Genomic DNA, 7035 nt, shown 5'->3' with positions numbered 1-7035 from the left:
TGGGTTTTTGTGACCCTTCTTACTTTGAGCTGATTATTATGGGATGGGAATGTGGTGAGGAAACCTCTTATTGTTGATGGGTTGGTAATTGTTTTACCTTTAAATATCTCTTCAGCAAAACACCTCGGATCTGTCCGTTCATTGTGGACGTGGGACTGCACCCTTAGGGAAATGGATACTGTACAATTAATGTCCCCTGCAGCTCTCTCTAGAAGTGGGAAGGCAATCAAAGAACAAAAAGAGGAGTAAAACTGCAACTCCCATGAGTTGTTATAGAATCTTAGTTAAAAAAAATAATTATAATAATTTAAAAAAAAAAAAAAAAAGTCTTATCTATAGGACCAGGAACTACCTCTTTATTTCTTCTTTGAAAGAAAGATGCAAAATCCCCGTGACTTTTGTTTCAGACATGATTTATTTGAACATAAACCTGTTCTGATCCAAATATGACATTTTCCAAAGGAAGACCACACACATATAGGTAGCTTCACACTCTGCTCTTCCTTGCAAGCCACCACATAAACACAAGAACCTGCTGCAGCCCAGAAGAAAATTTTTTCTTGATGCCCTCCAACCCCCTTCAAAATATATATATATGTATATGTATATATATAAAATAAAAATCAAAGACCAACTATCTTAAACAACATGTTAGAGCAGCCCCACCAACCCCATCAGCAGGCATTTCACTCTGGACACATATAAACTGGGCTGAAAAAGCAGATTGCTGTCCTACGGCCAGACAGCTGGTGACCTCTTGCAGACATCTTGCTCCTGGCCCCCAGGAGATGACCTCTCACGTCTGTAGGGCACCAGGCACGTGCTGTGAGGAGGAGGTGTCTAGGTCATGGGTTTGCAGGGAAACTCCTGAGACCTTGCTCTGCCCTTCTGTGGGTTTCCTTGCTCCTAGAGCATTCAGTGAGCTCCTGCCTCATCTACAGGCTCTGTGCAAGGTTAACAGAGGATGCTTTTGCTCTCAGGCAGTGGGGAGAGGGAATGGGAAGAGACTCAAAGACCCTGGTTGAAGATCTGGCCCTGGCTTTGCAACAACGCTGTCTACTGCATGATATAATGTCAAGGAAGGCTGCCACCCCCTGAGGCAAAGTCTCACTCAGAGACCCAGTGCAGAGCAGTACCATGACGCTGGGTATCCAGTCCAGCAGCAAAGGCAGGTGTCTGTGCAAAGAAGCCAAAAGTACAGGGTCCTTGTCCACTTTCAAGGGAACTGGATCACATCCTGTGACAGAAATCATGGGGATCAGCAAGAAAGGAGGAGTGAAGAAAAGGCTGAGGTCTTCAGGGTAGCTGTAGTGCACGTCATAAACTCCAACATGCAAAGTAACCTTTGGTTTTGCAGAAAGCCTGCATAAACTCACAACTGCCTGCAAATCTTTAGCACTGGGGACGTGATATAATGATCTAATAAATACTTGTCTTGGCATGTCACTAGGACACAACGTCCTTGGCTTCAATGAACCAGCAGGTTGTATCAGCCTTGGGGCACTCTGATTCACACACCTCTAAGTGCTTGAACGTGCCACTCGCCTCTTAAACACTCTGACCATTTCTCAGCATTTTGGCCAAGAGAATTCAAATACTGCCTGACACCAGCAAGCCTGTCTGCTGTCCATAAGCATTGTCCAGCTGAGATCATTACTTTCCAGAGGAGACAGAAAGATGCATGATCTGGTGGGTCTGACTGACGTTTGCTCCACTCAGCGGCCACTGATCACTTCCCCAGGTTTTATTGCAGATTGAGTCAGCGAGCACTGCAGGGAGCAACAGAGCTGCAATGTGTGACTGACTCAACAGAAGAGACGAGTGGTGTGGCAGCTCTCAGAAAGCTTCTGATATCAAAATATCACAGGCTATTTTTGTCATTCTCACCTTACTAATTCTGCAAAGCCATCCATGCCTGGAGCACATCACAGTGTCTCATTTGGCTCAAAGCCACCCTATTTTCAAAACAGACCAAGCACCCTTCTTGCAGCAAAACAAATTTTCAATAGGAGAAGGGCAGAGCTGTCATGCAAATGCAGATTCTCGCCTCCAAATTGTTCTGCTCTAAGACAGGGCGTACAGCTGAGACACACGGATTTCAGGGAAGGTATCACAATATTTATATTCACATCCATGCTCTCGCTACAGACTCCCAGTCTGAAAAAATGTTATAGGCAAACCTGACAGGGGCACTTAAAATTGGAGTTAGTTAGATTTAGAAGCCCGTGGTTGAAACCGTGCTTGGTTGAAACCTTCAGGATCCTTTTTGAACTTCTGTCTAGACTTGGAAGTGCTGCCTCAGCTTCCAACACTCACCCCACCAACGTGCCTTCCCTCTGGGGCAGCTCAAGCCCAGGTCCACCAGCACACTTCACAGATGCTGCACACTTCTGTAGACCTTAGCCATGTGATAACACCAGAATTAGCTGTTCCTCCTCATGGTTCCCAGTCTGTCTATTGGCTCAGGCTCTTCATAAAATGCATCTGTGACTTTTCCTTTTAAAATGTATCTGGAGAAGGAAAGGCTGCTTGTAGCCACCTTCTTCTCCTCATCACTGGAAGGTAAGTAATTGTCGCATGTAGTAGGCTTCCCTGACTTCAGTTATCCACAGAGTCATCATGCAGCCCTGTAACCTGCAATGAGGAGAGTGCAGAGCTGTTTTCCCCTTGTTTGGGTCTGGAGAAGCACAGTCTGCAGCTCTCCAGGGCTTCTTGGGGAAGAGGGCAAGTGTCCCAAAGAGGGATATTTTGGAGAGGCATGGAGTGGCCCAAATCCCCTGTGCATGTCAGCTAGGAAATAGCTTACACTGGAAAGAGTGTGGCATTTGTATCCCCTTTGGAAATATCTGAGTTTGATGTGTCCAGAAGGAGGGATGCTCAGACCTCTCTTGGGGCAAGGCTGGGGAAAAGCAGCCACAAAGACACAGAGTGGTGATGCCACCCAGGAGCAGGTTTTCGTCAGTGATAAAGTCATTGGTCTTACACATCATGGATACCTGTCTGGAGGATGAATGCTGGAGGGTTACCTCGGGCAGCCAGAGGTGCTGCTCCTGCTGCCCAGAGCAGCCATGGCACAGGATGCTCAGCCAGGTCACCGGTACCACCACTGGGAACCAGAGCCAGAAAAAGGTGGCTACCAGGGCATGCCAAGGGAAGCTGCAGAGGGCTGTGTGGTTTTCTGCTTTTTGCTTTGTTTAAACTCTTCAGATGTGTGCTTTGGGTTTGTGATTTAACGAGGTATTTCTCACTGCTAGGTTGATTTATTTTCTGGAGTTTTTAGGTTGGAAAGCACAGTCCTTTTATGACTTTGCAGCCTTTGACAGAGTGGCGAGGGCAAGGCAGATCTGTCTAAAAGAAATGCTGGAACATGGTGGCTTGCTTCTGCATTCAAACCTGAATGCTTCCCAAGGAGAGATCCTGCTGTTGGCCACGAGAGGACTGCCTGCTGCTGTCCGGCAGAGACCTGCTCCAAAGGGTCACTCTGCCCCGTGTGTCGGCACTCCCTGTCCTGCTCCACGCGTGCAGCTATGCTGCTGCAGCCGGTGTGAGGCTGGGCACATCCACCACCTCTGCACTGCCTGCTGTGACCGTCCCTCCCAGCATAAATACAACATGCAGCCACAGGCGTGATTATTATTACTCCAGCTCAGCTCTTGTGTAGAGCTTTGGTGCTGTCCTCCATTATCTGTGCTGCAAAGCTTTTCTGTTATTATACATGGTTGAAGAGGAGACTGGCTTCTGGCAAAGCTCCATTGGTAGCTTCAAAGGAAAGCTGTGCTGACACTTACCTGCAGCCTGACATTTAAATTCCTACATCCACATGAGCAAGCTGAGCCCATTCCAGTAGTAAATTGATGTTTTCCTTGCCTGCTCTCAAGTTTGAGCTCTCAGACAAGGGATACTGCTCACAGTTGTTGACAAAGCAATTCTCACCTGCAGAAGAAACTGCATGGGATGCTGTGTCACCACCTGGTCATCTGTCAGCCCTTGTCTGCAGATTCTGGGGATATCTGTGACAGGGAGCAGCTGCCTCCCTCCAAACTGCAAAGCCCAACAAGAAATAAATATCTTCCCTTTGAAGCTTCGACTTTAGCTGGACTAATGTATTTGTGAGGTCCACAGGAACACAGTGCAGCAGGAGAGCAGACGCAGTGTATAAATTTCATGCAGATACCATCATTTGTTGTTAATACTAGGACCCATTGCTAATGCAGAGGGTCATTGTCATTCATGCGCTGTGCTGGATATGTACAGATGCACCCAGAATACCAAATAAACACAAAACAAGCATGAGAAGATAGCAAACAGACAAACACAAAAAAGGAGCAAAATGAGTATTCATCTTTAAAAACTACATTTATTCTCCCCCTGAAAAAGCAGTTGAAGAAGCAGGATGATGAAAGAGAGAACAGGAGTTAATCAACAAAGTAGTTCTGGCAAGAAGCCAAGTCACCTTTGGAGCTTCTTGTATTGAATGAGAAACCATCAATGATAAGGTACAGCCGTAAATGATTTTCACAATGGACTGGCCCAAACACTGAAATTATTCTGCAGGGAACAGCTCTTCACAGGCTAATTGGGCTCGTTCAGTCTTGAACGCCAAGGATACACCAGGGGCTACTTTCATTTATTGGGTTTAGAAGAAGTATTTACAAATTTAAAACCATAAATCTGAGGCTTTGTAGCCTTAGCGAAAGAGCAGAAATGCAACTAAGACTGATGCCAGACAGGACTTTGCCTTCATCCTTGAGCTTAACTGATTGATTGAGTTACATGTAGATCATTAAAAAACATATATTAAAAGAAAGCTCCCAAAGTCTGGGAAGACCACCCCTGAATACTTTAAGTAAGAAAAAGTAAGCCAGAGAGTAAGCAGGAGAAAACAAAACAAACAAACAAACAAACACCTAACAAAAAAAATCAGCAACAAAAATACAAAAGAAATCTACAACAGCATAGCATCAAATGGGTAGAAAAAATTCCAGTCACTACCCAAAAATATCAGCCTGCTTCTCTCCTCCTCATGCTGGGCACCTGCCCATTGTCTGAGAGAGAGCTCAACCTCCAACATCCATTCTTGCAACTTCCTTAAAGATGCAAAAGTCAAGGCATTAACCATGGGTGCCGAGGCTTCCTGTGAGCTCTAAGCAAGTTTGGAAAGCAAACTCATTTCCTTGCACATGCAAGATACTGTTGGCATCCAAATCACAGATGCACAGAGTGGTCTGGCTCTCTCAGGGTGACACACCAACATCCTCCTATACCACCCCAAACACACACGTGGAGCTAGTTCAGATTGAGATCGGTACGGACAATAAAATACAATTTGTCATGTCATTACTCTGAATAACAGAGGCTTGTATACCTTAAAGGGCTCATTAATTTAAACTAGTCTCTTATTTAGCTGTTACTTTTATGCAGCCTCACTCGTCGTGGAGTCAGACCTCAGCGTACCCTGTTAGTGCCACATCGCCTGAAGCTGTGCATCCAGCTCGCAGATGCCAAGTTTCACCCTTTCCAGTGGGCATGGACCAGCTGCCAAGGCAGAAATTGGAGACTGGGACAGAATATTAGGTGTGAGCCAGTTGCAAATGTCACTTCACTATTTTGGCTCCTGCGAAGACAGATCAATTTGAGTAGCTTTGGGAGTGGTAAACACGGTTTGCAAACACAACTGCTCTGATGACACCCTTTCTGCACTGTGCACGGAAACTATCAAAATGGTAAGAACCAGAAACATAAAAGTCATTTGATATAGTCCTCTTTATTTTCCAGCTTATCTGTAGGAGGGATTGTTTGGGCATGGAGCAGTAGAGAAATTAACATTGTTAATTTGATGCAAGCCAGGGCATCTATATGTGTCCAAGAAATGCAACACAATTAATTAGCCTCTAAAAAAAGCATTTGAAGTGTTTATTGCAGGATCAAGCTCCTGGTTTTATAAGCAGATGGGGAAATAAAGCGCTAGGAATGACATGGAGAAAACAGCTGCACTGGGACCAGAAGCCTAATTCATAATTCAGCAGACTAATCAGTGAACATCTTCTGCAGTTCCTCAGCTGTAATGGAAGAACGTGAGGAGGCAAACGATTAGGCTGCTTTATTTCTTAAAGAGGTTGCTACCAATTAGCTTTCTTTCTCTGCTGCCCATGTACAGAACTAATGATGTGGCCCATGTTATTAAAGAGACAGAGAAAAGTAGGTCAGCCTAAAATAATTGTCTTAACGATAAACACACTGAGGCACAATTTCAATACAGTTTGCTGAGAATTAATTAGAAGAGTAAAGACCTGTTCACACTCACTTTTCTGATCTTCCCCACTCTCCCACTCGAGGAGAAGGGGCCAATGTTCTGTCGCTGCTGCTGTTTGTTTGGCGATGGCTCTTTCGAGAAGAGCCAGCCATGGCTGCTGGTTCACCTCCACACAGACCCACCCAGAACAGCACAGATTTGCCCTCGAGGTGCAGCTTTGCAGTCTATGTGTCCAAGTATGTGCCACAGGCACCCAGGGAGATGCACCCTTTCGTTAACAGGGAGCCACCTGCCTCCCCGCGGTGACAGAAGGGAGCCAGCTGCAACCAGCCCCGTTGGGCATTCCACAATTGGACATCTATGGCGAGATGAACAGATGAATGGGGAGCTGAGTGCTTGCAAGGGACATGGAGTCCTAGCCAGGATTTGTCACTGAATAGAACAGGAAACTTGTTCTGAGGAAAGCACTGCAGGAGGGTCCCTGTCTGGCCCCCTGGGAGGACTGGCACTAACTTGCAGAAAACGGAGTCTACAATCAGTAAGATTGTAAAGTAGGTATGTTTATTCAGCACTGGGCAGCATGGAGGGGTAGTCCCACTGAAATCATGCACATGCAACGCAGCAACTTGCCATGGTTATATGCAATAAAGAGTTACATATGCAGGAAGTTTCACAATGTGCCCATACACATGCATAACCTGTCCCCAATTCATACTAAAATTAGTTTAAGAAGATTTTCCATAAGCTCCTCCCAGCTGCACTTGCACAGTGTCTTCTGGTGG

This window comes from Aythya ferina (genome assembly GCF_964211825.1).
Source record: "Aythya ferina genome assembly, chromosome: 17".
Classification (NCBI taxonomy): domain Eukaryota; kingdom Metazoa; phylum Chordata; class Aves; order Anseriformes; family Anatidae; genus Aythya; species Aythya ferina.
This window is presented reverse-complemented; position numbering follows the sequence as displayed.